This window comes from Diospyros lotus, chromosome 13 (genome assembly GCF_014633365.1).
Source record: "Diospyros lotus cultivar Yz01 chromosome 13, ASM1463336v1, whole genome shotgun sequence".
Lineage (NCBI taxonomy): Eukaryota > Viridiplantae > Streptophyta > Magnoliopsida > Ericales > Ebenaceae > Diospyros > Diospyros lotus.
In genome coordinates this window covers 28217067-28239714 of record NC_068350.1, presented here as the reverse complement: position 1 = coordinate 28239714, position 22648 = coordinate 28217067, and the positions used below count along the sequence as shown (strand labels likewise).

The window sequence follows — 22648 nt, the reverse complement described above, 5'->3', positions numbered from 1 at the left end:
ACGTTGCCATGTGTGATCGGCGTAAAATCGTGGTAGACTGATCAGTGATGCAATGTTAGCAAGAGTTTCTTTCACTTGATGGCAAAATGGGAAGTGGACTGCAAGGCGATGCTTCGAGGCAGAGAAAATCCATCCAGAGATGGATATCGTTGTAGTAAACACGACCAATGACCAGTGGCACGATTTGGCTGAAGGCCAAGACGGTGTTCAGTTGTGAATGTCCTCGAGAGACGGAGGACCAAATGCTTAAGTGAAGCCTTGAGGCGAATAAGTCAAGGTAAATGCTGAGAAATAGTTCGACTACGAGATTCTCGAGCAGGGGATTTGGAGAGTAGCTTGAGAATGTGATTGTCTTGGGCAAGAGATTAAGGTAAAGTGAATTTCGAGGACGAAATTCTTTAAGGAGGGTGGAATGTAATACCCGGTGTTACATGGTATTAAAAATAAATAATTAATAGATTATTTTGTCAGGACCCTAGGTGGTCCGGAAAGCCCAAGGGTCAATCTTAATAAATTAATTAATGAAATTGTCGAATTGGCAGCTAGGAGTGCCTCGGGACTTGGATGTCCAGTGAAGAGGGCAAGAGATTGGTGAGCGTCTCGAGATGAGGATAATGATGCTAGAAGCGGTCCGACCGGGAATAATTTTCGGAATAAATTCTGTATAAACCCGAGTGGGTGCCAATACCGAATAGTCGGAGGGGACCTCCTGGAAGCTGAGGGGACCCTAGGGGTGGTTCGATTTTCTGAGCACAAGGCGGCCTCCCATGAGGCATTGCTGAAGGATCATGAACGAGGAAACATAACATGCAACGGAAGCGGTTTAAAATCAAAACTGTTCCCCGTATTGATTAGAATCTAGGAGACTTACTTTTACGACGGATTACCGGTCGGAATGGAGCGATAGGAGCAGGATGAGCGGGAGCCACGGCGCGTGGTGGAGACGACGGCTGTCCTGCGATCCTTCGGCTCCTTTGCATCAGAACTTGGAGGCTCTCTTTGGATCTTCCGAAATATGACTCGAACTCGTGGCCTCCCTTCGGTGAAGAAGAGCAAAAACGACCTTGGATGAAAAAACAACCAAAGAGAGATATATATAGGGAGAACCCTAGGCTTAAAACCCTAGTGGGCCAAACCCTAATGGGCCAAGTCCATTTAATTAATTTTCTAATTGGGTTAGCCCAATTTAATTAATTAAACTAATGAACTATTATTTTATTCTAGCCCAATTAATTATGGACCATCCTGAATAAAATAATTCTCTCTTAATGTAATTCACCCAACAAGCCAAATGTATTAAAAAATACATGAGTTACATCGAGCTACCCCGGGGACCAAAAGACAAATTATTCACGGCTACTAAAATGACCAAAATATCCCTGCTACCTAGTAGCTATATTTTGTCATTCTAAGTGTTCCAACTATCACCATATGGTAACACTGACCCCACGAATAATTTTGCATACGCCATGTCTTTGACCTACTAGTGTAATGACGAAAATACCCCTCTGCGTAACACCCATCATTTAGAAAGGAATAATGTACTAACACCTCTCTAAATGATTTCTACCATCCTTAGATCACTAGTCCAATAATCCGTGACTACTTGAATGTACTTGCTTATCACTGGGAGCTACCCAGAAGCACACACTCTTAAGTCACGTTCCCAGGGCCCTGGATTATTTGATTATTCTTGGACAATCACAAGGGGGTGAATCACAGAAACTATCTTGTATTAGTCTGTCTTAGCTAATTAGAAACCATACTCCCAACTCAAAAGGATATTGATCTTTGATAGACCTCACCTACAATGAATCTAAGAATATAGCTCTAGGTTCACTAGACCACCAACTAATACTCAAGTATTAGAGTACTCGTCCACGTAGTAGCAGTGATAGACTAGCTCCATGATAATTAGTACTTTGTCATTAGCTTCTATCACAGGTCCACTCTACGCATTCCAAATGCGCTTGTACAATTAGAGTAAACGGACTGTTTACTGGCTAAGGCAAGCCATCCTCCATTAGGATCTATTACACAATGATCTTATCATGATAGAATGCCCAGTTCTATCAAAAGATCAAGAGTAATGTTTTTCTTGCTTATTAAGTACCCATGATTCATGCCTAACTGTGAAGAACGACCCATCACATGAATCACTTACTTAATAGCATGGACACTTTTTCCAACTATTAAATGCAAATAATATATGTGCCATGAACTGAATAAAAGAAACATCATTACCATAAATTAAACAAAACATGTCTTTAGGGCATACATTTCCAACAATTGCCGGGTTGGGCATTTTTTGAATTTGTCCTCCAGATTGGTTAAGGTAATTAATTAAATTTCTTTCGAGTTAATTTCCCTTATTTGATATACTGAATTGTACAGTATTGATTGAATTGAATCCTCGGGTGGGGTTGTTTGGAATTTATTAAACGACTGATGTATGCCGTGGTTGGTTGTTTGAAGATAGTGTTGATGGTGATTTTGCGATGTGTGGCGAAATTGAGGGCATTGGGTTAATGCCGGATTTTAATGGAGTTGGGTATTGTGTGTATTCGTATCTAGGTTCGACCGGAGAGGCGGTGATCCTTGAAGAGCTCGGAGTTCGGGTTGGAGTTCGTGCCGAGGCAGAGTTGAAGCTTCGAGCCAGGTAAGGGACGGCCCCATGTGGAGGTGGCCTTGCAAGTTGGTAAATGTGTTTGATAATGTTTTTATGTTGCATTGGCATGTAGTGATTATATCTTGTGTGATGCAAGACCTAGTGGACCAATGGCCATATGAAGGACTAGTGTGGTGGGGGCTGATAGGTTGATGCCTCAAACCTTAGTGGGTTGTGAGGATGAGTGGACCTAGCCTCATTTGCATGCATTGGCATACATAAACATGATTATATTCATATTTACATGCATTGCACCCTTACTGAGTCTTTATGACTCATGAGGTTTTACCTCATGTGTAGATGATGCAAGTCCGGATGCAAGCAGGGATGGCGCCGGGAGGCCGTTGTGGCAACTAGCTGTGTTGCCCGAGTTATGTATTTTTAATATTGCTTGTATGTAGCCAGGGGGCGTGGTGTATGTATACCCTTGTGAGTAAATGTCTGTGTTATTGAGCTTAAATGTATTTAATTGTTGTAATCATCATAGTGTGATAGATGATTGTGAGATTGCTTGTTGAATGTGGCATAGTCGGTAAAGCCAAGTTTCGGACCGAGTTAGGATCAACAAGGTATGTTCTCATAAATCCCCAATACTCAGTGAAGTGTCTGTATGCTAGCTTTGTGCCTGGGTCACCTTTGGCTTGCTATGGGGTGAGCTGAAGAGAGGTGAAGCTCACTCGGGTTTCGGGTCTTGGTCCGTTGTTTTTTTTTTTATTTGAGTTGGGACCGATTCCTAAGTGGAGCGAAGGGAAGGACGAAGCCTAGTTCCCACCTAGGGCGTTTCCTGTTGAAACATAGTCCAACCCTTCAGTTGTGGTTTGTCGGGTGAGTAATCCGGTCGATTATTTACCGGTGGCGCCCGTAAGTGGGAGCGGGTCGTTACAATGACTCCATTGGAATCCAAAAAGAACCAAAGCGTAACCAGTCAAATATAAGACTACCATGATGTCTCAAGTCTAAGGACCAATATGCACTATTGCAACACAGAAATTCCAATTCGACAATAAACAATTACCATTAGGAATTCTGTAGCGGGTCAGTTCAGTGTACTTATTCTTATAATAAGCACCCACATATATGCACTAGTGTCCACACACCAATGTCTATGAAACAAGACATTCTCCTAATTGAGCATGCATCATATATGCTAGTCTATCCGAGTTATTAGTGTCCAATCCTAATAACTCTATGACTAGGAACATTTAAGATCAAGGCTTATAAGGAATATGTTTCATGATCGTGATCTCTATGCACGACCATATTCCATGAGCATATTTGATCTATGGACATTGTCAAGAATGGAAATAATAAAGACAACCATCAATGACAAATAAAACATAATGCCTTACAATAATAATTGATTGAAGATAAAGAGTCACAATGAAAAATATGATCAATTACATGTAAATATAATTGGCTTATAGGGCATAACTCTAACACTTTGGCCCTTTGCAACTGATCAAACAATTCTTCGATCCTAGGAAGCGGGTACTTATTCTTTATGGTGACCTTGTTCAATTGTCGATAGTTGATACACATCCTCATGCTACCATCTTTCTTCTTTACAAAGAGTACCGGGGCTCCCCAAGGTGACATACTTGGTCTAACAAACCCTTTGTTAGTCAGTGCCTGCAATTGTTCCTTTAATTCCCTCATTTTCAGCTGGTGCCATTTTATATGGGGGTATAGAAATAGGTTGAGTACTTGGTACTAGGTCTATTGAGAATTCGATTTCTTCATGGGGTGGTAAACCTAGTAAATCCTCGGGAAAAACTTTAGGATATTTATTCATGATCCTCACCATGTCTAATTCAAGGTTTTCCTTAATTTAGGTTTCGTTGATTGTAGCGCTTGAAATACCTTGCTTTGCTTTCCTTTACTATCGCTACCTTGACCTTGAAAGATAACCCATTTCTTGCTAGGTTTGAGCGAGCTCATAGTCTTGTTTTTACAATTTACCTTAGCACTATATAATGATAAGAAATCCATTCCCATGATTATGTCAAAATCTTAGACATCTAGTAGTGCCAAGTCTATCTCAAAACTTTATCCTCCCATACATAAAATACATCCATGGCAGCCCTTCATAGTTTCTATGGTCGTACCCATAGGGGTAGCTATGACCATTTGATATCCCAATCTATTTGGTTCTAAATTTAAACTACATGCCGTTATATATGAAATAAATGAATGTGTAGAACTAAGGTCTATGAAAGCATGAACGGGAGTATCAGTGAAAAATAGTGTACCTTTAATAACTATAGGATTGGCCTCAACATCTCTGCATGTCAAATTGTAAACATGTCCATGATGAACATTTTATGTCTCTTCGTTCGTTTGCTAAATCTTTTGTCTCTTCGAACAATCTCTTGAAATGTGCACGGGTTGTCCGCAATTGTAGCAAGTGATCTTTGCTTGGTATCGAACTTGAGGTGTCTCATTGTGTTTCGGACAATTTCTTTTAATGTGACTTTCTTCTCTGCAACCAAAGCACTTTAGTGGCTTCATGAAGCATTTCTTCCCCGAATGTTTCTTCCTTCATTGAGAACATTGCTTTTCATCATTGGGCCAAGAAGTTGAATTTCTTGTTTTATGGCCCTTGCTTCCTTTTTCGTCAAACTTGATCAGCCTTACTCCTGTTAAGTTCATTTCTGTGGTTAAGGCTCGACTTAATGCTTCCTTATATGTGTCGATGTCCCACGTGCTTAAATCTTATTGGAGATTAACTTGCAGTCCCGCTATAAACTTTTGTGCTTTCTGATATTTATCAGTTTCGTACATTGGCATATACCTGATCAATTGTATGAATCGGGTGTCGTACTGCGTTACTAAAATTTCATCGGTTTGTTTCAACCTTATGAATTCCCATACTTTTTCTTGCCTCCAACTTTTAGGAAAATACTTATCGTCAAACATTTCCTTAAACTTTTCCCAAGTAAGGATCGATGTGTCTTCATCCTTGTCTTCACGTTCTTAACGAGACCTTCCTAAAGAACGTTCTATTGACTGCCACCAACATCCTACCTCCTCATCCAGCATGAAAATGACACATCTTACTTTCTCTTCTTCACTGCACTGCAAGTTCTAAAATAACTTTTCGTCTACTCGAGCCAATACTTGGTTAAGCTAAGATCATCACACGCCCTACCCTCAAACACGAGTGGTCGCAAATGTCGATATCGTTCCAATGTTGTGGTCGTATGTTGGGTGGGTTCTTCCCTACTCACATACGTCAACATATTTTCTAAGAATCTTCCCATCCTTTTGAATCGATTACCACTTGAGCTCGATTCCCTAACATACCTATTACTTCTCCCTAGGTGATTTCTATAGTCACCTTGCTCTTCAAGACCATCCTCTTTCTGTCTTTCATAGTTGTTGATGATTGGATCTCTGGGTCGTCATGTATTTACCATTTGAAGTGATAGATAAGAATAAGTAATACTCGAGCGATGTCGTTTCTTAAAAGGATAATCTTTATTCCTCAAGAAAAAAAAAAACTACATAGGACAACATCCCAGCATAACAGAAAAGAAATAAACATAGAAATTTCTTCTTTGGCTAGTCTTTCGGCCTCCAGATCCATGGCTCTTTAGGACCTATGTCATCATCAGACTCCATCAGAGGTCCTTCCTTATCCTCATGAGAATCATCATCAGAGTTGATGCTGATGACATCATCCTTGTCTTTGAGGTGCTCTCCGGCATTGTCTTCCAAAGCTCCTTCATCCATGGCCTCTTCGTATAAATTCGCATATTTTAGCCAGATTCTCACACAAAAATCATAGAAGGTTTCAAACTCCTCATTCTTTCAAATCCATTGGGAAAAAGTCTTCCATTCTCCCTCTAGCAAGTTTAAAAGATAATCTATCTGAAACTCTGCCAAGTCTTCCAGTTGGCGATAACTAAGGGGTACATCCTCTATAATGTCTTCAATTGCGTTCAAAAAATGGAGAATGCCTTCCTCTTGAGTATTACCTTGGGTATTGATTCTTTGAGCCTAGTGAGTTAGCAACACTTAATCAACCATCTTTGCCATTGAAATATAGATTCTAATTAGGAACCTTGAACTCATTGGATCTGTAATCCTATTCTAAGTTTTCAACCGACAATTCTAACTGAGTTACAACTAAGTTTGACAACTTAACTAACCTAGTGCTCTGATACCAACTGTAACACCCCACCTCATCGAGCATGTCATTATAAGGAATTACTAGGACTTTTTTTTTCCATACGTAAGTTTGACACACTCAGTGTCTCAAAGAACAATCCTCACATGCTCACAAAAATCTCAAAACCCCAATCTTGCTTGCTTAGCTAACAAGATTGATGGACTTAAGCTAAGTAGGGTATACTATTACACAACGAAAATAAATAAGATCGCATAACATAGATTACTGCAATTGTTCATACACATTGTCTTCCAATCAAAATAAGGACTACATAACTTCAAAAATATAAATAATGACTAGCATGCTCATACTCCACCAGCCCTAATTGACCACGTCCTCGCCCCTTCCATAACCGTCGTCTGGAATGGTTGAATGTTTCAAGGGCATAACCCAGATTAGATGTTGAATTATCTAAGTGATGGCATAAAAATAGTTTATAGAATGCATGTATGATCATGAGCATGGAATATATAAATAACACACCACGTCAACCTTGAGAAATCTCCCTAGCACACTCAATCTCCTGGGTGCATATTAGCAATTACCCGTGGAAAATCCATTTCACATCACACGGTTTAGATTGACCTTGCCGCGATAACTTAATCTCCAGGGTGCACACTGACGTCACCCGAGGAAGACCCCTTCCTCATTATAGTTGAGATTAACATTACCCCATTCTCAAAGAGACCCCATCCCATCCCAATGGACAATTACAACGACATGCATCAAATATATCAATGCCACGTAAACCACTTGCCACCCTTTTTCACAAAACATATCCAGTTAATGCATCATGTAACAAACTTAATATGCACATTATGCTTGTAATTAAAAGCACTTAATTAGGAAACATATTCATATGTAACCAACCATACTTAGGTGAAATCATTTGCTTGGAAACTAAAACAAATTTCGGATCGAACCACTCACCTTAACTGCGTTTTGATTTTAACCTTAATAAGCATATCACCTCAAACACTGCGAAATCCTCATGCTCGTATGACCAAGTTGACTTCTGGTCAATGAATTTTCCACAAAACATCAAAAACCTTAATTTTTTAAGAATTTCCTATTTTTCCATTGTAATACCCCGAGAGCCTAAGGTCAGGTCTAAGAAGGGACTCTAGAGAAGCTAGTATATATATTAGGGATAGTAAAGAAGGAAACAACACCAGCTAGATACCTTTTGGGCTAACTGTGGATAAAGAATTCCCATGTTAAGTGTGCTTGAGCTAGGGTAACTCAAGGATGGGTGACCCTTGGGAAGTTAGTGTAGGCCCATCAGGGTAAGTTGATATGGTCCTTCCTATCGCTCGATGAGGGATGTTACAGGTGGTATCAGAGCCGACCCATGGAGAAGGTGGTTTGTGTTAGTTCCAAATGATGAAAAATATATCCCAAGAGTGATGAGGAGAGCCATTACGAGGTGTACCAATGCAAGGGTTTAAGTCATTTTCAAAAATATTTTTTGAAAACATCAAAGATAGCAGTGGGAATAATATCGAAGAACACCTTGCAAGACTCGTTTCTCATGTTCGTATTCTATATGAAACTAAACCATGCCATAGGGGGTTTAGTGAGTATACCTTTCAACACTTAAAGGCCGATATAGAGGTTGAAATCCTCCTGGTTGCAGCAACTCCTTTCTCCAAATAGCTCCTGAACAATCATTTCGGTCAGACCGAACCAACTTCTGAAAGCACGGGAGGCCTAGTTAGTCCACGCTCCAGCGAGATGGTTGAACCCCAACACTCTCTCTTTGTGATAGACAGAGAGAATAAGGGAGATTGAAAGGCTGTAATGAAATTGGTTCAAAATCAATGGGACTTCTCAAGCTTGATAGTCTCACTATCTAGAACACTAAGCTACCATGGCTAAGAGGAAGCAAGATGAGCAATGGAAGGAAGCAAATCAGAGAGGATTTAGGCTTTCTAAGGTGAGGAGAATTCGGGCTAGGGTTGAGGGAGAAGAACATAACGCAACCTATGAATTTCATCTCACATATAGCTTATAATGGAGACAAAACCAAAACCCTAGCCACCTATTCTCTCTTATAATAGACAAGGGACACAAAAATCAGGCTGGGAACATGGAGGAGACAAGGAAGATGCACTCCATGTTTCCCATGTCTACTTTAGCCATGGGCCCAAGCTTTCCACCTCACGAATCAATAAACGATCACGAAATCCAGAATCCAATTGATAGAAATTGTCGACAGTTTGCAAGGAATTGTCGATAGTTTTGGTCATTTATCTAGAAATTGCATCTAGGCTTGCTATTAACTCTTAATAGCACTTTCATTATCTCATAATGACACTAAGACCCCCGTTAACTCTTAACGGCATGCTCATTAACACTTGACGATTGCTCCTCATTAAATTTGGTCATTGAACCCGTTTCGTTAACTCTTAACGGTAACATCATTAACCCTTAATGACGGTTTCAGCCTTAATGGCTTAATCAACCATTACGCCCAGATATGCGTGTGACCTTCTAGGTTCACTACTATGTAGCAATTAGGAAATGTCAACTAGATTGACGTTAACCGAACACTTTTGGTCCATAACGACGATCTCTCCATCTCCTTGATGTACCCTGAAAGATCCTGAGTGACAACTAGCATTATGTCAGGGCGATCCTACCAGCAATGAAGTCTTACTTAAGAATATAACCTATTTGGGCTTTTGATTCCCGTGTACTATAATCTCTCCATCTGTTATCATTCGGATCAAGTGAGAGTCATGGTCTGATCAAACTCACTAACTCGATGACTATGCCAAAATTAGTGTGGTGAGATTGAGATGACACATCGAAACTCTTTCCGGCTTTGAAACACTTTCAAATCAAGTGTACCTTGGCCAGGGGTTTCTTCAATCAAGACCACCACTGATTGCATAGGATGCTCACCTCACACCGGAGGTCAACGGATCCCATTAGCAATCACCTGCCTCCATATGCCACTACTCAGGGACCACACAGTGCATCTCCCACCCGGTAACCAGATGGTTCTTAGCAATGGTAAATCCTTGGCACCAACACACAAGACAGCTGTGTTGCCTCCAGTCTAAAGACTAGTAACACAATCGAAGCCTATGATAGATCATAGATCCTCTCAGCCATGTGATCTATCACGTGCGTCATAGTCAATAGGTGTTCCACTAACACCTACCCACATGTATACTATATCCATCTCGTGGATTATGGCATGCGACTCACCATTCTTTATCATTACCATCTCATATTAATCAAATGTAGTATCCCATTTTTCAGTCTATACTCGACTAATCAGAGTCCTGATCTGAGAAGCCTAAGGACTGAGAATATCCATTAAGACATCCTTATCACAAAAGTCAATTGTCACATATTCTTAACACTTAAGAATAAGACCTTCAATAAGAAATCTAAGGTCTCATTCATATTAATGATTGGAGAGCTATGAATGAAGATATGACCATAAATATGAAAACATATTTTATTACATATTGCAAGAATTACATCATTAGTGCCATAAATATAAATGTCAGATGCCATCTAAATCTAGCATTAGGGCACCAACATTAACAATCTCCCACTTGCACTAATGCTAATTTACAAGCTACAGGTCATCATAGCATGGTCTACTAGTATCTAATACCCATCTTCTCAAGATGGCGATCAAGGTGACTCTATGGTAGTGCTTTGGTTAGTGGGTCCGCGACATTTTCTAATAACGCAATCTTCTGCAACTGCATGTCTCCACGTGCTATGATTTCTCGGATCAAATGGAAGCGTCGTTCGATGTGTTTGGATTTTTGGTGAGACCTGGGCTCCCTTGCCTGTGGAATGGCTCCATTCTTATCATAATATAGGGATATCAACAACTCAATGGCGGGACCACTTCAAGTTCAATAATGAACTTCCTCATCCAAACAGCCTCCTTTGCAACATCACATGCCACAACATATTTTGCTTTCGTGGTGGAGTCTGCAGTTATTTCTTGCATAGAACTCTTCCAACTAACTGCCCTTCCATTACAGACAAATACAACCACCAATGTAGACTTTCTATCATCCATATCAAATTGAAAATCTGAATCAGTGAACCTGTCAACATGGAGATCACCCTCTCCATAGATCAATAACAAATCCTTAGTTCTTCTCAAGTACTTAAGGATACACTTTACTGTTGTCCAGTGTTCCATACCTGGATTAGACTAATATCTACTCATGACACTCATAGCATACGCGATATCAGGTCTTGTACGCAACATAGCATACATAAGACTCCCCATAGCAAAAGCATAAGGGATCTCTTGCATGCTTTTTATCTCTTCGGGTGTCTTAGGAGACATCTCTTTAGATAGACGTATTCCATGTCTGAAAGGTATGAAACCTTTCTTGGAATTTTCCATGATAAACCTCTTTAGTATATTTTCTATGTACAGACTCTAAGATAGACCTATTGATCTCTTTGCTCTATCTCTATAAACGTGGATTCCCAAGATATAAGTCACTTCTCCTAGATCCTTCATGGAGAATTTATTGGACAACCATAATTTAATTGACATTAACACGCCAATGTCATTCCCCATTAAGAGGATGCCATCCACATACAAGATTAGAAAGGATCATGTGCTCCCACTGACTTTCTTGTTTATACAAGGTTCATTCGGATTTCTAATGAAACCAAACTCTTTGATCTCATTATCAAAAGGAATGTTCCAAGACCTTGAGGCTTGCTTAAGACCATAAATGGATCTCTTAAGCTTGCACACCTGATTGGCATTGGAAGACTAAAAACCATGAGGCTTCTCCATGAATATATCTTCCTCAAGATAACCATTCAGGAAAGCCGTTTTGACATCCATTTCCCAAATCTCATAATCATAGTGTGCTGTTATGGCTAGCATCATTCTGGTGGATTTAAGCATCATGACAGGCAAAAAAGTTTCATCATAGTCAATACCATGTTTTTAACGATATCCTTTTGCCACCAGTCGTGTTTTAAAGGTTTGCACTGTCCGGCTAATTCTATCCGGCAAGTGGACGGATCGTGACAAGTAATACAGTGATGAATAGAGTGTCGTACCCACGAGGACTAACTTTTGACGTTTACTCTAATTGATCTAACCTTAACCTAACACACACATTAACAAAGAATTCAATTGTAATGAAAACTAATTTATGAATAAAAGATGCAAACAAAATAATTGCTTTGATTTAAAACTCACAAGACTAAGGCACTAAGGTTTGTGAATCCACCGTCGACCTCTATGATTCAATTATTCATTACTCGGGTGTTGCTATTCCTTATCTTAGGTTGAAAATCGATAATCCAATTACAACCAAAAGCCTCTCTCGATGGTCATTTAGTTCTATGTATATATATGAGATTAACTATCTCTAGTCAACCTTCGAACATATAAACATGCATTCAATCACGGAGATCATCACACAATGATTTCATAGGGCATAACGGTATCTCTACCTATTATCGGACCCTACGTTGTTTGCTACCATATCTAATCCGTATTGAATCTCTCGAAAGCAATACAAATCACAAATAAGTTTCAATGGTGATCAAGCATCAAAACAACATTATAAACATAACAAACAATCAACCCAGATAGATAAGAAAATAGCAAACCATTAGAAGTCGAGGTTTCATCATTCACCCTAGCTATAAACACTTAGCTATGCATGCTCTCAATCAAAAGAAAAAGAAAAGAGTTGGAATCCATAGCAAAGAATTGAAAAAGAAAAGAAAAATACAACCTAATAGTAAAGTCTTCAATCTTCTGCCCACTTCTCTTCTCTCCCAAAAGACTCTCCAAATCTTCCAAGAATAAGTCTTTATATAGTCCTCTTTAGGTTATCAAAGTCCTGCACCTTAAAGGAGTCTATTTCTCTTTTATTTGGATTGAAACGGACTTAAAACGGCCTTTTCCCGAAGCTTTAAACCCTACCGCGGTCCTACCGTGGTATGCTTGTTGCTGCAGACCCGTGAGCTCCAGAAACTAATTCCTAAAGCGGTCCTACAGCGGTATGCATTCCGCTGTAGGACCGTGAGCTCCAGAAAGCAATTCCTAAAGCGGTCCTACAGCGGTATGCATTCCGCTGTAGGACCGTGAGCTCCAGAAACTAAACCTTATAGCGGTCCTACAGCGGTATGCATTCCGCTGTAAGACCGCTAGCCTTCTTCTTTAGCCTCTTGCTTTATCATTTTCAACTTCTTGCTCTCGATACTCTTTTGATTTCTTTTAATTTGATACCCGACCATGCCTCCAAGCTTTATTTCACTTCCATAATGCACCAAAATAACTCTTTTTGCTCTATGTCCGCTTTAACACATGCTCCACATCTACATAACCGTATATAGAACCAAATCAAGTAGAAATCATGCTCATTGAATGTATAAATGCTAAGTTTATAGACCAAAATAAGTGTATAAAAGACACTTATCAAATACCCCCAAACTTAGACTCTTGATCGTCCCGAGCAAGATTATCGACTCAAATATATCACCCCTCAAGTAGAGAATAGTTAATATTTCAAAATCACTTACAAGTTGGATAACCTTCAAGGTAGTTTCAGATTTTTGTATCATTCATAATTCACACAGAGTTTTCTAGTAATGCTACACAACTGTTTTGGACTTATTCCATGTTTTGACGTGTGTGTGTGCAAATCCTGTTAGGTACAATATCATGCATAAGGTTGTTGGTATCCCGACCCTTTGATGGTCCTGTACACTTTCTCGCTCGTAATATGCACTCCACCCCCAAACTTGGTCTTTTCATTCAGTCCCTAGGTGCTCTCAATCACTCTTTTCTTTCTTGTTCAAGTTTGGTTGAACTCAGCTAAAAATGGCGTTGTCTTGGTTTGTGAAGACTCTATTTTATTTTGAATGCTTCGACATGCTAACATCCACTAGACAGTTAAACCCACCAGTTTTCTCAATCCCTAAGAGTTACAAACATCGGCACCATTATTGAGATTTTTTTTTTTTTTGGTTGAACGAGTGCATTTTATGCTCCATCTCGTTTTTTTTTTTTTTTTTTTTGATATCTTATGTGAAGCCTTCACTCCATTAAGCTTTCTGAATGACCCTTGTAACGAGCTTTCAGCCGATGACTCCCAAGCCAGATGACCACGGGGCACCAGGTTTTAAGATACCTCTATGGGCATAATCACTCAAGTCATTCAGGCTACGAAGAAAGGTATAAGATATATGCAGGCTCAAATTTAATTTGGTGCACGACATAGTGACATAGGGATGAGATCACTAGCCTATGGTCATTGCCTAGCTTCTCTTAGTATGTCTAACACATTCCACACAAATTTTAACATGCACGGAATCAACACATTCCTCAACATTTGCCATCATAGCTCAACCTTCCCCAAACTTTTCTTTTCATAATGTTTGATGATTGAGTTGCTTATAAAGTTGGTTTAAGGGCGAAAGTCTAATTGGAAACCTAGCAGTGTAGTCAACCTATGCATTGAATCTTCTAACACATGTGCTCAAATTAGTCTAACATGGATAATGAATCTCAAAACGAAATGAGTAGCATCACTATCTTTACTCTTTGCATCAAAATGGTACCAAATAAACTTCATCATTGATGGCACGTCTACCCAACAAAACAAGATAATTTTTTTTTTTTTAATAAAACCATACAACTAGACCGTACAACATATGCAAGTTGCCCATAGTGAACCTCCCCCCAAACTTAAACGTTTCATTGTCCCAATGGAACAAAGAGAAAGAAAAGGAAGGAGTGTACCTGGACTATAGTGTCAAGGTTGTGATGGTAGATAGATCAACACATGCTCGTTTTGAGGTATTGAAACTTTCGGCAATGGAGTTGCCCTTGTAAGCAACTGGTGTAGGATGGCTCTTCAATTGCATTATCACTTTTGAAAATGTACCTACAATGCACAAGTTTGAACATGAGAATGCAACAATGAATAAGAATGACATGAAGTAGACAGAGTCACATGGATGCCCAAACTCCCCCAAACTTGAACCTCACAATCCCAAACTTAAGGTGCAATGTGCAAGTTAACATTGGCTGGGGTATTTTATCAAACACCAAGTGCATGCTGTTATGATGACCTCAACATTGTTTTTGTGCAAAAATCCTAAAAAATGACACCCTAACCTAACTCAAAGTAAAGAAAAAAAAAATGCAACATGCCAATAAATGAAAAAGATAGGAAATTGGGTTGCCTCCCAATAAGCGCTTGTTTAAAGTCATTAGCTTGACTAAGCCTCCATCTTCAAGGAGGCTTGAATCCTTTTTCCATCAATATTTTGTGGGTGCCATTTAATGAACTTATTCCTTGAATGTTAGCAACCTTTAATCCAATCCCCTTCTTTTGCTCCCTCAACACCCTTACCAACTTTTCCTTTTCATGACTTGGTGGCTTGGCTTTTGAAGAAGAAGAAACATCCAAAGAACACAGTTTGTCTCTTTTTGATGGACAACCTTTTTGCTTCTCTCCCAAAGAGCCCATGACCACAACCTTGTTCTTAGCATCCAAACTTTGTTCCTGCTCATCAAAAGAGTTAGCAATGCAATTTTCTTTAAGGTCATCAGGTCTCTCTACTAAATCAACAATGCCATCTCTCATTAAGACTTCTTTTTCATTGCCATTAGAATGTTTCATAGTCTTAAATACATTAAACATAACTGTCTTATCATAAATTCTAAGGTTAAGTGTTCCTTGCTGGACATCAATCAAAGCTCTTCCTGTGGCAAGAAAATGTCTCCCTAAAATTAAGGGCATATCATAATCTTCTTCGATATCCAGAACAAAGAAGTCAACAGGAAAAATAAATTTATCCACTTTTACCAAAACGTTCTCCACTACTCCCCTCGGATATTTGATACTTCTATCAGCCAATTGAAGAGAAACAGTAGTGGGTGTTGGTTCTTTTAATCCAAGCTTCCTGAAAATAGAGTAAGGCATTAGATTTATACTAGCACCCAAATCACATAGAGCTCGTTCAAATAATAAACTACCAATAGTACAAGGAATAGTAAAACTCCCTGGATCTTTAAGCTTCGGTGGTAGTTTGTTTTTCAATATAGTGCTGCTCTCCTCCGTTAGCATAACAGTTTCATGCTCCTCCAACTTCCTCTTATTTGATAAAATTTCCTTCATAAATTTCGCATAGCTAGGCATTTGAGCTAAGGCATCAACAAATGGGATGTTTATGTGAAGCTTCTTGAATACCTCTAGGAACTTCTCAAATTGCTTATCCAGTTTGTGTTTGCGCAACCTCTGAGGGAATGGAATTGGAGGAACATATGGCTTAACCGGTGGTGGAATTACCTTCTCTTGTTCAACTACTACTTTAGGCATTTCAAGTTGATCCGTTATCTCCTGAACAATACCATTTTCTTTTACCACACCTGGCCTTTTAACATGAATTTCTGGTAGTTGCACCCCACTCCTTGTTGTGATTGCATTTACTTGCTCCTTTGGGTTAACTTTTGTATTGCTCGGCCATGTGCCCGGTTGCCTTTCCGTTAAGATTTTTGCTAGTTGCCCAATCTGATTTTCAATATTCTTAATGGCTACGTCCGTCTGGTCACTTCGTTCTTGAAGCTTTAAAAGTGCTTCCTCCCATCCTTCTTTTTCCTCTTGTGGTCGCCCTTGTTTTGGTGGATTTTGGATGTTCTGAGTATTACCATAAGAAAAATGAGGATGATTCTTCCAACCCAGATTGTATGTTTGTGATAATGGGTTACTCTGCTGCCTTTGAAAATTTTGCTGATGTTGAAAATTCTGTGCATAAGCAGCTTGCTCTGTGAATGGTGGATTTATGAGCAGCGGACATTCAGGCAATAGATGAGTTGCTCCACAAGTTGCACATATGGGAAGTGATCCTTGCACCATATTAACATTCGAAGTATACTTTAAGGCTTCCATCTGCTTTGATAGTGCATCAATCTTGGCTAACATTAATGTGTTAAGATCCACCTCATGCACTCCTGCTACTCTTTTATGTGAGTTTCTATCTGGCCACATCACCAATTGCTCACTCATTGTCTCGAAAAGGTCATGAAGCTCCCCGGCTGATTTGTTTCGGATTGATCCTCCTATTGTAGAATCAACTACAGAGCGGCTGTGAGGAGTAAGTCCAGCTTAGAAAATGTGATTTTGAGCTGGTAGTGGAAAACCATGACTAGGACACTTCCTCAATAGCTCCTTGAACCTCTCCCATGCTTCATGAAAATTTTCAGACTTAGCTTGCTGAAAAGTTGAAATCTCATGCTTAAGTTTGGTAATCTTGGCCGGTGGGAAGTATTTGAGTGTGAACTTCTGTACCAAATCTGTCCATGTAGTAATACTACCCGGTGGTAATGAGTCTAACCACTCTCGAGCCCTATCCTTCAGAGTGTGAGGGAAAAGGCGCATCTTGAGTGCCTCTTCATTAATTCCTTGATACTTGAAATTTCCACAATATTCTAGAAACCGAGACAAGTGATAGTGTGGATTTTCCTCGCTCATTCAATAAAATGGTATGTTGTTGGCAAAGAGATTGATCACATCCGACCTCAACTGAAAGTTCTCATGCCCGTAGGGAGGATAAATTATACTTGACCGATTCTCAATTAGAGGGGGCATCATGAAATCTCCCATCAGAATGTCTCTTTCATTAACTTCAACAGGCTATGCCATTGGAACAAGTTGGTTTACGTTGTCACCCATGTTACTCAGTTGTTCTTCCCTCCTTGCTCTTTGTTCACGACGCCTTTGATGGAACATTCTTTCTATCTCAGAATCAAACTCATAAATATCCGAACGTTCTGAACGGCTCATGCACTATCTCAATCCCTGCACACACACACAAATTGAAATAGCTTAGCCCAGAAAATAATGAAAACAAAATATAACAGTTAAAGCTAATATCAATCAAAGAAATAATCAAAAGAGTTAGTCCCCGGCAACGACGCCAAAAACTTGTTCGGCTAATTCTATCCCGCAAGTGGACGGATCGTGACAAGTAATACAGTGATGAATAGAGTGTCGTACCCACGAGGACTAACTTTTGACGTTCACTCTAATTGATCTAACCTTAACCTAACACACACATTAACAAAGAATTCAATTGTAATGAAAACTAATTTATGAATAAAAGATGCAAACAAAATAATTGCTTTGATTTAAAACTCACAAGACTAAGGCACTAGGGTTTGTGAATCCACCGTCGACCTCTATGATTCAATTATTCATTACTCGGGTGTTGCTATTCCTTATCTTAGGTTGAAAATCGATAATCCAATTACAACCAAAAGCCTCTCTCGATGGTCATTTAGTTCTATGTATATATATGAGATTAACTATCTCTAGTCAACCTTCGAACATATAAACATGCATTCAATCACGGAGATCATCACACAATGATTTCATAGGGCATAACGGTATCTCTACCTATTATCGGACCCTACGTTGTTTGAGACCATATCTAATCCGTATTGAATCTCTCGAAAGCAATACAAATCACAAATAAGTTTCAATGGTGATCAAGCATCAAAACAACATTATAAACATAACAAACAATCAACCCGGATAGATAAGAAAATAGCAAACCAAATAACTTTAAATCAAACCATTAGAAGTCGAGGTTTCATCATTCACCCTAGCTATAAACACTTAGCTATGCATGCTCTCAATCAAAAGAAAAAGAAAAGAGTTGGAATCCATAGCAAAGAATTGAAAAAGAAAAGAAAAATACAACCTAATAGTAAAGTCTTCAATCTTCTGCCCACTTCTCTTCTCTCCCAAAAGACTCTCCAAATCTTCCAAGAATAAGTCTTTATATAGTCCTCTTTAGGTTATCAAAGTCCTGCACCATAAAGGAGTCTATTTCTCTTTTATTTGGATTGAAACGGACTTAAAACGGCCTTTTCCCAAAGCTTTGAACCCTACCGCGGTCCTACCGCGGTATGCTTGTTGCTGCAGACCCGTGAGCTCCAGAAACTAATTCCTAAAGCGGTCCTACAGCGGTATGCATTCCGCTGTAGGACCGTGAGCTCCAGAAAGCAATTCCTAAAGCGGTCCTACAGCGGTATGCATTCCGCTGTAGGACCGTGAGCTCCAGAAACTAAACCTTATAGCGGTCCTACAGCGGTATGCATTCCGCTGTAAGACCGCTAGCCTTCTTCTTTAGCCTCTTGCTTTATCATTTTCAACTTCTTGCTCTCGATACTCTTTTGATTTCTTTTAATTTGATACCCGACCATGCCTCCAAGCTTTATTTCACTTCCATAATGCACCAAAATAACTCTTTTTGCTCCATGTCCGCTTTAACACATGCTCCACATCTACATAACCATATATAGAACCAAATCAAGTAGAAATCATGCTCATTGAATGTATAAATGCTAAGTTTATAGACCAAAATAAGTGTATAAAAGACACTTATCATGCACCTTCCCATCAGGACCAATCTTTCTCTTGTAGATCCATTTGCACCCTATAGGAACTATTCCTTCAGGTGGATCCACTAAAGTCCAGACTTGGTTGGAATACATAGACTCCATTTCCTACTGCATAGTCTCTAGCCATTTTTTGGAATCAATGTCCAACATCGCTTCCTTGTAGTTAGTAGGATCGACATCTTAACCACTATCTCCATACAGAAACACTTCATGTATCTCCTCCATCATGAAACCATATCGTTCTGGAGGATGAGATACTCTACTAGATCTACATGCCTTATGTGGAATGACAGTGCTAGGACCTACTACATTTGGATTAACTTCTTCATTGAGCTTGACTTGTGGTTCAGAAGACACTTCTTCTAATTCTATTTTCCTCCCGGTGTCGTTCCCTTGAAGAAACTCTTTCTCAAAAAATGTGGCATCCCTACTGACCAACACTCTTTGGTTGCTATGAAAATAGAAGTAATACCCCTTGCAATGCTTAGGGTAGCCCACAAATCTTCCTTTACTAGAACGAGATTCTAGCTTTTTTGTCTTGAGTTTCTTTACATAGGCAGGATAACCCCATATCCTAACATGCTTAAGACTGGGTTATCATCCTGTCCATATTTCATATGGCGTACTCTCAACAGACTTACTAGGAGCCCTATTAGGGAGATAAATGGTTGTGTATAAAGCATAGCCCCACAGTGACAATGGTAGATCGGCAAAAGCAATCATTGAACGAACCATGTCCAACAAGGTATGGTTTCTTCTCTCAGAAACACTATTCAACTTGGAGTTGTAGGAGGAGTTAACTGGGATATAATGCAATTGGCTTTGAGGTATTCATTGAATTCCATACTTAAGTATTCACCACCTCGATCTGATCGAAGTATTTTAATACTCTTTCCAGTCTAGTTTTCTACTTCAGCCTTAAACACTTTGAACTTTTCAAAGGATTCGAACTTGTTCTTTATCAAGTACACATAACCATACAGTGACAAGTCATCAGTAAAGGTTATGAAGTAGTGATAAGCACCTCTTGCCATTACAAAGAATGGTCCACATACATCTGTGTGGATTAACCCTAACAACTCACTAGCTCTCCCACTTTGTCCAGCAAAGGGTGACTTAGCCATTTTCCCGAGGAGATAGGATTCACAAGTTGGCCTCGGTTTAGAACCTACTGGATCAATTAATCCTCTTTTGTCCAATTTATAAATCCTTCTCTCATTTATGTGGCCAAGTTGAAGATGCCGTAAGTATTTAAGATCTACACCATTATCACGAGAACATTTCTCGCTGCTAGTGGATGCAATATTTACATCCCTCTGTCTGACAATTTTCATGCAACTCTAAAATGTAAAGACCATTCACCATAATGCCCATGCCAACCACTTCATTACCATAATGAATATGACATACATTAAAAGTAAAAGATAATTCATAACCATCCCTTACAAGTCTAGGAATAGACACTACATTTCGTAAAACATTAGGTAAATATAAGCAGCCTTTAAGAGTTAATACATGCCCATAATTAAGAGTAATAAAAGATGTCCCTATTGCTAATTGCTTTACAAGAGCTCCATTTCCCACACGATGGAAAACTTCTCGCTTCTGAAGTGGCCTACTCTCCACGAGATCCTGCATACAAACACAAATATGAGAAGTTGCACCTGAATCAATAATCCAAGAAATAGGAGAATAACCAATTGCATTAAGGAAGATATATAAGGAAGATATACTTGACCCCCTGATTCTCAGACCGCTTGACCTTCAAGATGGCGAGATGCTCTGGGCAGTTCCTCTTCCAATGCTCTTTTTTCTGGCAATGGAAACACTTTCCCTTTGATCCCTTCTCTTTGTGCTTGCTCTTGGAAACTCCTTTTTGGGCCTTAGCTTCTTCTTCTTAGAGGAAGAACTCTTCTTCTTCTTAGAAGATTTTAAAGATGAGGCTATTGCAAGAACTCCTTCATGCCTTTTTCCTTTGATTTGGGCTTGGGCAGTTGTTAACATATTTAACAACTCTAGGAGTGAGCATTCAAGCTTATTCATGTTAAAGTTGAAAATAAATGGGGTAAAAGATTCTGAGAGCGACTAAAGGATAAGGTCAATTTGCAGCTCGGCATCCATGTAGAAATCTAACACTTCAAGTTGACCAATCAAATCGATTATCTTTAGTACATGGTCTCCTACATCTGTACCTTCTGTCATCTTGGCTTTGAATAATGTTTTAGATATCTCATATCTAACTGTTCGACTATGTTCTCCATAGAGCTCTTGCAGATTCACAATCATGCTACCAGTGTCAGTTATGTGCTCATGCTAACGTTGGAGCTCATTGGTCATAGATGCCAAGATATATGTTCTAGCCCTCAAATCTTGATCCCTCATTTCTTCCCATATAACCTGTTCTTCCTCACTATAGCCCTCAAGAATGGATTCAGGGATATGTTGTTCCAAGACATCAAGAATTTTATCCATACCCAAAACCAATTTTAGGTTACAAAGCCAATCTTTGAAGTTAGGTCTAGTTAAAGTATTTTTATCCAAAAGACGCATGATAGGGTTTGAAAGTGTCATTTATGAAAATGCTACAGAAATAAATAATTGATTGTTAGATTGATTTATCTTGCAAAATCCACTTAGTTTTGGTCTTAAACCAAATGGTACCTCCCACTCAATTTTTTGAATCCCACACTTCCCATGGTGGTAAACGCGAATCCCCAAAGGGAATTCGTGACGGGTGATTGAGTTCTCTCCTACATGAATACCCCTAAACACTTTGGTGGTATGTTGGGATACCCACATATTTGATTAGACAATTATTGTCTATCACATCTCATGTGAGGTTCGATCCACTGACCCATATTCCATCTATTCGTCAACGCTTTGGTGGTATGTTGGAAAGTGACATACATAGACTAGACCCACCATCTCAGCCAGCGATCCACTTGAAACGTCTATGACCTCAACACTTTGGCGGTATGTTGGTCATATCCGTGTGGGGTAACCAGCAACATCTCATGCTTAGATAGGACATTCAATCAACTCTCTTGGAATGCACCTTCAACGCTTTTATGGTATGTTGGGCACACCCAATCAAGTGACGAATTCCTATGACAGTGGACGGTCACGAAAATTTTTATTTATCATATCTAATATTATGCACATTTGGGAATATTTCGATCTTTATTTTAAAGGTCTCACTTTGCACATGCATTTAAGTTTTTCTTTTATGTATCTCATACACAAATACACTTCATGCATTAAAAATAAATTCATAATTTATTTTTGCAGAATTTTTGCTTTGAGCATGCATTAAGTTTTCTTTTTATGTATGTCATACAGAAATAAATTTAAGCATGCAAAGTGGGGTGATCAT

General features: G+C 39.2%; 1 non-coding gene across 1 annotated transcript; it reads left to right on the top strand.

The window, feature by feature from the left end:
- Positions 1-17006: 17006 nt before the first annotated feature.
- On the top strand, positions 17007-17113 carry LOC127789364 (small nucleolar RNA R71). The gene has a single exon (XR_008020541.1). It is a non-coding gene; the product is annotated as a small nucleolar RNA R71 (small nucleolar RNA).
- Positions 17114-22648: the final 5535 nt, after the last annotated feature.